Source organism: Rhinopithecus roxellana, chromosome 19 (genome assembly GCF_007565055.1).
Source record: "Rhinopithecus roxellana isolate Shanxi Qingling chromosome 19, ASM756505v1, whole genome shotgun sequence".
NCBI lineage: Eukaryota > Metazoa > Chordata > Mammalia > Primates > Cercopithecidae > Rhinopithecus > Rhinopithecus roxellana.
In genome coordinates, this window is record NC_044567.1 from 77,186,387 (window position 1) to 77,197,871 (window position 11,485).

Here is an 11,485-nt window from a genome sequence, read left to right on the forward strand (position 1 = left end):
GACTACAGGTGCACGCCACCACGTCCAGATAACTTTTGTGTGTTTTGTAGAGATGGGGTTTTATTCCTTGAGGATTTTAATTCTGCTATCACTTGGAATCACGATTCACTCCCCTGCTACCCCATGCTTTTTTTTTTTTTTTTTGAGATGGAATGTCACTCTGTTGCCCAGGCTGAAGTGTATGAAGTGCAGTGGAGCGATCTTGGCTCACTGCAACCTCTGCCTCCCGGGTTCAAATGATTCTCCTGCCTCAGCCTTCTAAGTAGCTGGGATTATAGGCGTGCAACACCATGCCTGGCTAATTTTTGCATTTTTAGTAGAGTTGGAGTTTCAGCACGCTGACCAGGCTGGTTTCAAACTCCTGACTTCTTGATCCACCCACCTGAGCCTCCCAAAGTGCTGGGATTATAGGGGTTAGCCACCTTGCCCAGCCACTACCCCGACTCTTAGTCACCAAGTTTTACCTCCCAGATCTCTCTTGGATCCAGTCCACCCACCTGAAGTCAGGTCCTTAGCAACTCTTCCCTAACCCACCTGAGTGGCTTCTCTGCTGACTGCCATCCTACCGCATGCCCTCTGCCAGTTTTATCCCAAGACAGCAAATCTGATCACATCTCTCCATTTACCCACATATGTGTGCCCTCCAATACCTTCAGCAGGGGGTTTTCAACCATGGGTTGACTGGGCACAGTGGCTCACATCTGTAATCCCAGCACTTTGGCAGGCTGAGGCAGGTGGATCGCCTGAGGTCAGGAGTTCAAGACCAGCCTGGCCAACATGGCGAAATCCCATCTCTACTAAAAATACAACAATTAGCCGGGTGTGGTGGGCTGGCACCTGTAATCCCAGCTACTCAGAAGGCTAAGGCAGGAAAATCGTTTGAACCCAGGAGGCGGAGGTTGAAGTGAGCTGAGATCACCCCACTGCACTCCAGCCTGGGCGGCAGGGCTAGACTCCGTCTCAAAAAACAAACAAACAAAAAAACAAAACTGTGGGCCTTCGGGTTTCTCGGAAACACAGGAGCTGTCATGGAGAGCTGAGAGTGAGGTGGGAGTGCGGAGCGAGGAGTTTTTCCCCTGCCCATGCCCACCCCTGCCCCTCCACCAAGCAGCTCTACTTTTGTTGTTTTATATATGGAGTGACCATGCAGAATTTCCTTTGAAAAAAGGGTTCCAGAACATTAACATGTTGAAAAGCCGATGGCTTACAGGAGTCTATGCTAAACCTCTTAACATGGCCTAATTAGTATCTGTCCTCACCTTGCCTCACCGGCCTTCTTTCTCCCAACCGCCCCAAATTGTTTCATTAATAAAATAACAAGGCTTATTATCCCATTGATTTTCTTTTGATTCTAATTCTTGTTCTTCTTTTGAGATGTATACATTCACAGAAGCAGCTCATGTATTCCACCATGAAGCCAGACTGCACTCACTCTGCCCTGAACATGCCAGGTCATGCACACTGTGGTTCCTTCACCCAGGATGTCACTGGGATGGATGCTCCTCAGGGCAAGGGCTTTGTCTTATTTGCTGCTGAGTCCCAACTACCTGGAATCATACCTGGTATAAAATTAAACACAAATACATATTTATTAAATGAATAATTGCTCTTTTCCAGTTATCTGCCGTGCAAACATCTCTGTTTATCCTTCAAGGCCAATTCAAATGTCACTGCCTCTGGAATTTTCCATGACAGGAATCCCCACCCTCCAACTGCCATCATTAATTTCTTGCTCTCCTTTGTGTTTTCCCTAACACTCGGTCTAGGTTTCTGCAAGAATATTTATCATTCTGTGCTGTGGCTTTTGTTTGGAACTCTGTCTCCATCCACATACCCCTCCAGTGTGAACTCCAAGAGGACAAGGACTGTGCAGAAACAATGCCTGCTCAGGAAATAACTCTGATAAAAGTTAACTACACTCCCCACTCCAGAAACTCTGTTCCAAGTCGGTTCTAATTGGCAGTTGACCCATCAGGACAGGTCAAAACCAGCTTAACCTTAACAGTTAACTTTGGCTACCAAATTCTCAAGCTTTATGCTCTTACTCTCTTGGACTTATTAATTTGTGACCTTCCACCTGGATTCTTTATTTATTCCCTTAGCCCAGACTTTATCCGGTTACCAAATTCTTGAGCTTTATGCTCTGACTCTCTTGGACTTATTAATTTGTGACCTTCCACCTAGATTATTTGTTTATTCCCTTAGCCCAGACTTTATCCTCACCTTGATAGATGGGGCGGCCAAGATTGATTCATTTCATACTATCTCTGGCTTTTAACCCTTCATCTATCTGTTCTAACTCTGGTTAGAGCTGCACTGCCCCTAACTTACCATTTGGACTCTGACATGAACAAGTGGCCCTGAGTCAGATGCTGACAGCCCCAGGAATAAATAGCAGGTAAGGGAGAAAGTCTTGAGGGATCAGGAGTCAGCAGATTTGGGGTACCCAGAAACCAAGTAATGCAGTCAAAAAGGGATGCAGGCTGGGTGCTGTGGCTCACGCCTGTAATCCCAGCACTTTCGGAGGCTGAGGCGGGTGGATCACTTGAGGTCAGGAGTTCAAGACCAGCCTGGCCAACACGGTGAAACCCTGTCTCTACAAAAAATACAAAAATTAGCTGGGTATGGTGGTGGGCACTTGCAGTCCCAGCTACTCAGGAGGCTGAGGTGGGAGAATTGCTTGAACCCAGGAGGTGAGGGTTGCAGTGAGCTGAGATCACGCTACTGCACTCTAGCCCGAGCAACAGAGCAAGACTCTGTCTCCAAAAAAAAAAAAAAAAAAAAAAAAAAAAAAAAAAAAAAAAATGAGAGAGAGAGATGCAGCTTCTCTCTAGCTAGAACAGCCCCATAGCCATGACTGCCTGGGGCAGAGCAATTATCCATTTGAAGGAATGACCTCCACTTCTCTAGGAAAGCAGCCTTCACATAAGGAAATGGGTCAGCTGGAGCCATTTCCTTTTGCTAAAATTTAGCCCATTTGCTAAAATTTAGATGTGACAAATGTATAAAATTACCAGAACTTTTTTTTTTTTTCGGAGACAAGAGTCTTGCTCTGTTGCCCAGGCTGGAGTGAAATGGCGCCATCTCAGCTCACTGCAACCTCCGCCTCCCAGGTTCAAGCAATTCTCCTGCCTCAGCTACCCAAGTAGCTTGGATTACAGGAACCAGCCACCATGCCTGGCTAATTTTTGTATTTTCAGTAGAGACAGGGTTTTGCCAAGTTGAGCAGGCTGGTCTCGAACTCCTGACCTCAGGTAATCCACCCACCTCAGACTCCCAAAGTGCTGGGATCACAGGCGTGAGCCACCACGCCTGGCCTAAAATTACCAGAACTTTTAAAAATGGCTTTCACACAGTACAGCTATTTCTAATAAAAACAGATGGGATTGGATTAGGCATGGGGATCATGTGCGGGGGTGCGGGGATCCTGCCTGTAATCCCACTACTTTGGGAGGCCGAAGTGGGTGGGTGGATCCCCTGAGGCCAGGAGTTCAAGACCAGCCTGGCCAATATGGTGAAACCCTGTCTCTACTAAAAATACAATAATTAGCCAGGTGTGGTGGCAGGCACCTGTAATCCCAGCTACTGGGGAGGCTGAGGCAGGAGAATCACTTGAACCCGGAAGGTGGAGGTTGCAGTGAGCCGATGTGGATACTGTACTCCAGCTTGGGTGACACATGGAGACTCCATCTCAAAAACAAAAACAAAAAAAGATTAGGAAGACATGACTACAAGTTATGTAATTTTCCAGTAGTCAGAAAGCTGGTAAGGTATTAAAGAGGGATTCATAGGCAGGCTTTTCTGGCTCCAAAGCTTCTGATTCTATCTGACTTTCTCCCTCAAATTATCAGTATGGAAGGAGGGAACAAGGCAGTGATAACGTTACCCTAGACAGCCCTGCCTTAGCCCAAGAAGCCACTTGCTCAGAGTATAAAAAGAAAGATGCCGGTTGATGAAAGATTCTTGCAGGGCAAGAAATAGTTCTCAGAACGCACACTGGATGCTAAAATTGCCAGTAATATTAATAATTCCCCTGCCTGCCACCCCCATGTCCCCAAGAGTGAGGCCTCTCCAAGTCTGTTACCTGATCCATAAAATGCGGGTAACAGCGGCTCCCTGGAGTGTGCCTATATTCGACGGTCGAGGCACATAATTGTTCTTCTGAAATAATAACAATAATAATAATGATAATAATAAAAACCCAAATTCTCACATTTCACTGCACCAAGAAACTCAGCCCGTGACTCGCGGTCAGGCCAAGGATTGAGGGAGAGCCAGAGGTCCAACAGGAAACCAGATGGGAACAGCTCAATGCGGCGTCAGGGTGAACGCTTGAGAACTGACCTCCAGAGGCTTCCCTCCAGGAAGACGTTTGGCATTGAAGCTGAGGAAGGGGGTCCCTGGCGGAGATGCAACAGAGGGCTATTTCCTCCCTCACCCCATTTTTGCCACTGGACCCACAGCTCCCGGCGCGGGTGAAAGGGGGCGCAGGCACGTCGGGCGGCAAGCAAGAAAAGGACGCTGCGGGCTCAAGTGTGTTACTTGTAAGTGAAGAAGTGGAGGGAAGGTATGGAAACGCGGAAGGGTGAGCAAAAAAGAAAAGAAAAGAAAAGAAGAAAAGAAAAGAAAAGAAAAGAAAAGAAAAGAAAAGAAAAGAAAAAAGGCTGGGCGCGGTGGCTCATGAGGTAATCCTAGTACTTTGGAAGGGCGGGATCACCTGAAGTCAGGAGTTCGAGACCAGCCTGGCCAACATTGTAAAACTCCGTCTCTACTAAAAATAGAAAATTAGCCGGGCGTGGTGGCGGGCACCTGTAGTCTACTCAGGAGGCTGAGGCAGGAGTAATCGCTTGAACCCGGGAGGCGGAGGTTGCAGTGGGCTGAGATCGTGCCACTGCACGCCAGCCTGGCGACAGAGCGAGACTCCGTCTCAAAACAAAAAACAAGCCTTTTTGCAAATTATCCATTGTCAAAACTCCGCCAAACACATCTCCCAGCCCGCCAGGGCGCAGCCAGCAGAGGCCCCAAGCTCCGCCAAGCGAGCCGGCATGTCCAAGGCGGGAACGTGGCTTCGTGCGCAACTCTCTGAGGCGCGGGCCGGCTCTCGTGTCCGGGCCGCACTACGAAAACAACAGCCACAGGAGAGGACAACCTCTTGTTTTCCTCATACAGCAGCGCTTTGCCGCAACGATCCCTTTCCTTTTGTTTCCACATTGCGTTATTCAGAAGTGGTTATGCGGCGCCAAACACGCGCTTTCTGCCCCACAGGATTCAGCCTTCCCCACCCCCTTCTTCTCCGCTCTCCCCTCCCGTCGTTGTAGCTACCTGCCCGCCTCTCTCATCTCAGCCAACCCTGTTGAGCTTTCGCGTGGACGTCAGGAGTTTCTAGGCAGATCAAGAAAATCCGCTCTCCGGCCGCACCCTCGCGCGCCCCCGCCTGGCGGTGCAGACCAAACGGTCTGAGAGCTTGGCTGGCGCCTGATAGCGGAGCGGGCGAGGCCGAGGAGCGGAGGCCGAGGCCGTGAGGAGCTGCCCGGCGAGGGTGAGGCACGTGCAAGCGAGCGGCCGCGACTCGGTGAGAATTTCGGTCGTGTTTTCCTTGGCTGTCGCCAGAAGCCCAGAGGAGCCGGGTGGAAGTGCTTTTGAACGGGTTCTCACGTGTGTTAGGGATCGTCCGCCAGAAAGAGCCTTGGTGGCCACGAGGTGTCCTCGCCCCTCTCCCCGCTGGACCCGAGACCCCTTCCCAGCAAGATCTGGCCTGGTGCCCGTTATCCACCCGGGGGGCAGCGGCCCTCACACGAGGATTGGTACCCGTCTATCTAGTGCGTTCGTGCATTCGCTTGTTCCTTCATGGTCGTTGAACGCCTGTAACGTTCCAGGTGCTTGGGATCCGTGAGTGAATAAAACCAAGGGCCCTGCCTTCCTGGTACTTACAGTCCAGGGGAGATAGAGCCGCTGATTTCAGGCCTCATCGGTCGGGTGTTAGAAGGCGATGGTGCTGCGGAAGGGAAAGCGGTAAGCATGCAGGGGGCGCTGCGGTGGGGGGCGTGGGCAGGGAGGGCTGGGAAGCCAGGGATCAACTCAGGCCGCATGGCAAAGAGATACTGAACTGGGTAGAGGAGTGTTTAGGGAGGAGGAAAAGAATTCCAGGCAGGTGGAGGAGAGAGTGCAAAGGCCCAGTGTGACTTATATTTATAAGAAACAGCAGCTGGGCAGGGTGGCTCACGCCTGTGATGCCAGCACTTTGGGAGGCCAAGGTGGGCGGATCACTTGAGGTCAGGAGTTCCAGACCAATCTGGCCAACATGGTGAAACCCCATCTCTACCAAAAATACGAAAATTAGCGGGGTGACATAGTGCGAGCCTGTAATCCCAGCTACTTGGGAGGCTGAGGTAGGAGAATCGCTTGGACCCAGGAGGCGGAGGTTGCAGTGATCGGAGATAGGGCCATTTCACTCCAGTCTGGTCAACAAGAGCGAAACTCCGTCTCAAAAAAAAAAAAAAAAAAAAAAAAAAAAGAAAGAAAGAAAGAAGGAAAAGAGAAAACAGCAAGAAACCCTTGAATATGAATGGAAGGCAAGAAAGAAAAAGAAGGAGGAAGGGAAGGAAGGTAGGAAGGAGGGAGGGAGGGAAAGGAAGGAGGCAGGGAGAGAAGGAGGGAGGGAAAGGAAGGAGGCACGGAGGGAAGGAGGGAAGGAAAGGAAGGAAGAAGGAAGGAAGGAAAGGCAGCAAGAAACCATTGACTATGAATGGAAGGCGAGAATCCCAAACTTGGACGCAAAGTTTAGTTTACATCCCGCAGCCAGAGCAATCCAACAGCATGCGTCCCCACCCTCCCCTCACTGCCTACCCTTCTCCTGCAACAGACCTCCCAGTGGCTGGAGTGCAGGACAAAACTTTCAGACAGTTTAACCTTTTTTTTTTTTTTTTTTTTTTTGAGATAGAGTGCAATGGCGCAATCTTGGCTCACTTCTACCTCTACCTCCCGGGTTCAAACAATTCTGCTTCAGCCTCCTGAATAGTTGGGATTACAGACACCCACCACCACGTCCAGCTAATTTTTGTATTTTTAGTAGAGACAGGGTTTCACCATGTTGTCCAGGCTGGTCTTGAACTCCTGACTTCGGGTGATCCACCCGCCTCTGCCTCCTGAAGTGCTGGGATTACAAGTGTGAGTCACTGCGCCCGGCCTCAGTTTAAACCTCTAATTTGGGATATAATCCACAGAATAAGCAAAAGGAATTCTAAAAGAAATTAAAAATAATTTCTCCTTGGGGTTACTACTTTCTTTCTCCTTAGCAAGATAAATACAGAATCTTGTGTTTCAGAACCTGCTACGTGAAAAGAAGGATGCAAGATTGGAGCTGTGGGGATAGTGCGGTGAGGGCAGGGCATGAAACAACAAAGAACAAAGTACGTGCCTGTCTATGGGTATGAAAACAAAAACTCGCCCAAGACAGTTTTCTTTCTTTCTTTTTTTTTTTTTTAAGACGGAGTCTCGCTCTGTTGCCCAGGCTGGAGTGCAGTGGCCGGATCTCAGCTCACTGCAAGCTCCGCCTCCCAGGTTCAGGCCATTCTCCTGTTTCAGCCTCCCGAGTAGCTGGGACTACAGGCGCCCGCCACCTCACCCAGCTAGTTTTTTGTATTTTTTAGTAGAGACGGGGTTTCACCGTGTTAGCCAGGATGGTCTCGATCTCCTGACCTCGTGATCCGCCCGTCTGGGCCTCCCAAAGTGCTAGGATTACAGGCTTGAGCCACCGCGCCCGGCCTAGGACGGTTTTCTTAAGACTCTTTATGGGCATAGAGATAGTACTAGTAGCAACTACAAAGAAAAATCGATTAGCTTGGCTTATAGTAATGAGCAATAGGAAGTTTTTTTTTGTTGTTTTTTTTGTTTTTTTGCTAAGACTCTAAGAGCAGAGCATAGTCTATGAGATAAATAGACAGCAGTGAGGCCAGGTGCAGTGGCTCACCCCCGTGATCCCAGCACTTTGGGAGGCTGAGGCGGGCAGATCATGAGGTCAGGAGATCGAGACAATCCTGGCTAACACAGGGAAACCTCATCTCTCTAAAAATACAAAAAATTAGCCAGGCCAGGTGGCACGTGCCTGTAGTCCCAGCTCCTCAGGAGGCTGAGGCAGGAGAATCGCTTGAACCAGGGAGGTGGAGGTTGCAGTGAGCGGAGATTGCACCACTGCACTCCAGTCTGGGCAACAGAGCGAGACTCTGTCTCAAAAAAAAAAAAAATTGACAGCAGTGCTAGGCTGTGCAGAAGAAGGTAATATCAGGTCAGGTGCAGTGGCTCACACCTGTAATCCCAGCACTTTGGAATGCCTAGATGGGAGGATTGCTTGAACCCAGGAGTCTGAGGCTGCAGTGAGCTATGATCACACCACTGCACTCCAGCCTGGGTGACTGAGTGAGACCCCATTTCAGAAAAAAAAAAAAAAAAAAAGGCCAGGCACGGTGGCTCATGCCTGTAATCTGAGCACTTTGGGAAGCCGAGGCAGGTGGACAGATCACGAAGTTAGGAGATCGAAACCATCTTGGCGAACACGGTGAAACCCTGTCTCTACTAAAAATACAAAAAAATTAGCTGGACGTGGTGGCGGGTGCTTGTAGTCCCAGCTACTCAGGAGACTGAGGCAGGAGAATGGCGTGAACCCGGGAGGCGGAGCTTGCAGTGAGCGGAAATCGTGCCACTGCACTCCAGCCTGAGCGACAGAGCGAGACTCCTCAAAGAAAAAAAAGAAAAAAAGAAGGTAACATCAGCAAGCTACAGAGAGATGAGTAAAACAGAAGGAGTTCTTGGATTAATCTCTAAGGGGAATTATTTGTGACACTGTGGCCCCATCAAAGCACAAATAATCTGGATTCATGTTATAGACTTAAACATCACAAGATCTACACATTGGAGAGTGTAATTGCTGGATCAGTTCTAACTGGTTCTACCCCGCTGATAGCGGGGTATCAAGTTATTTTACAGGCCCAGAGCCAAGAAGTTGCAAGTCATACAGTCAGAGCATGTGCAGAAAGGGAGACTTTGACCTCAAATAACCCTGGAACTAAAGTCTTGCCCTTCAGCAGAACCAAAAGATTGGGACGTGGCGGGAACACTTTTGAAACAAAAGCAATAGGTCCAAGCCCAGGAATGTCTGGGTATAAGACCCTTTACCATATCTTACCATAAATGGTACTGTTTGAAGTCCTTCAGATCAAAATCTATCCTTCCAGTACTTCCACCTGTGCCTGTGTCCTCCCTCACACTTAAAATTTGTTCCAGGCTCCAGATTGAAGAGACATATTTGAGCCTGTCTTCTCGCTCAGCCACCTTGAAATAGACTTTTATCTCTACAAAAATCTGGTGCGTCAGTGTTTGGCTTTACATTGCACATGGACAGATAGACCTGGTTTGGTTCAGTAACAAAGAGGAGAGCTTGCTTTATTTATTCATTTATTTACTTATTTATTTATTTATGGCAAGGTCTTGCTCTGTTGCCTAGGCTGGAGTACAGTGGGATGGTCATGGCTCACAGAAGCCTCAAACTGGCTCAAGTGATCCTCCCACCTCAGCATCCCAGGTAGCTAGGACTACAGGTGAGCATAACCACACCTGGCTAATTTTTTAATTTTTTTGTAGAGACAGGGGTCTTGCTATGTTGCCTAGGTTGGTCTCAAACCCGTGGGCTCAAGCAATCCTCCCATCTTGGTGCCCTAAAATCCTGGGATTATAGGCATGAGTCACTGCTCCTAGCTTGATTTTTCTTTTTTTTTTTTTCTTTTCTTTTTTTTTTTTTGAGACAGAGTCTCGCTCTGTCGCCCAGGCTGGAGTGCAGTGGCCGGATCTCAGCTCACTGCAAGCTCCTCCTCCCGGGTTCACGCCATTCTCCTGCCTCAGCCTCCCGAGTAGCTGGGACTACAGGCGCCCACCACCTCGCCCAGCTAATTTTTTGTATTTTTTTAGTAGATACGGGGTTTCACCGTGTCCGCCCGTCTCGGCCTCCCAAAGTACTGGGATTATAGGCTTGAGCCACCGCGCCTGGCCCTTGATTTTTCTTATATGGCTTAAAAGCCAGTTCTAAATTACTTTCAGGCTGGGCATGGTGGCTTATGCCTGTAATCCCAGCACCTTGGGAGGCTTAGGTATGAGGATCACTGGAGGCCAGGAGTTCAGGATTAGCCTGGGCGACATAGTGAGACCCCTGGCTCTACAAAAACAGTTAATAAAAAAATCGTCTGGGTGTGGTGGTATGTGCCTGTAGTCCCTGGTACTCAAGAGACTGAGGTGGGAGGATTGCTTGAGCCCAGAAATTTGAGGCTGCAGCGAGCTGTCATCACACCACTGCACTTCAGCCTGGGCAACAAAGCAAGACCCTGTCTCAATATATAAATAAATAATTTCAAAAAAGATTTTGAATAATTGTGTCATCACTGGAATAAGATGATAGCATTCCAAAGTGGTTATTTTGAAGGGTAACCTTCACTTGGGAGTATACATTTTCATAAACCTGTTATCCCTGTATTTAAAAAAAAAAAGCAGAAAAAACTCTTTCAGGCCATCATAGAAGTGGAGTTAGACCTGTTCCAAACCCACTGTATGAAAATTCAATACAAAATTGGAGAGTAGTCCTTCATTGTAGTCCACAATATCATAGGCTCTGTGCTAGGTGCTGAAGATACAAGATAAGTACATTACAACCTCTTATCCTCAAGGAATTTCTAGTATAGTGATGATTACATCACTGAAATAATTCACCAAAGTGAACATTAGATCACTTTGCAACTTCAGAAATCTTGTTTGGCATAAAGTGAGATAGAGATCATGTATAACAAATAAGGGACTGTGAAGTGCGGTAAGGCTAGTCAAGAAGCCTTTCTTAGAAGAAATTAGCTTGAATGAGTTTTTGTTTTATTTTTTTGAGAAGGAGGCTTGCTCTGTCACCCAGGCTGGAGTGCAGTGGCATGATCTCGGCTCACCGCAACCTCTGCCTCATGGATTCAAGCGATTCTCCTGCCTCAGCCTCCTGAGTAGCTAGGATTATAGGCACTTGCCACCACGCCCAACTAATTTTGTATTTTTTTTTTTTTTTTTTTGAGACGGAGTCTTGCTCTGCCGCCCAGGCTGGAGTGCAGTGGCCGGCTCTCAGCTCACTGCAAGCTCCGCCTCCCGGGTTCACGCCATTCTCCTGTCTCAGCCTCCCGAATAGCTGGGACTACAGGCGCCCGCCTCGTCGCCCGGCTAGTTTTTTGTATTTTTTTAGTAGAGACGGGGTTTCACCGTATTAGCCAGGATGGTCTCAATCTCCTGACCTCATGATCCGCCCGTCTCGGCCTCCCAAAGTGCTGGGATTACAGGCTTGAGCCACCGCGCCCGGCCTTGTATTTTTTTAGTAGAGACGGATTTCTCCATGTTGGCCAGGCTGGTCTGAAACTCCTGACCTCAGGTGATCCACCCGCCTCGGCCTCTCAAAGTGTTGGGATTATAGGTG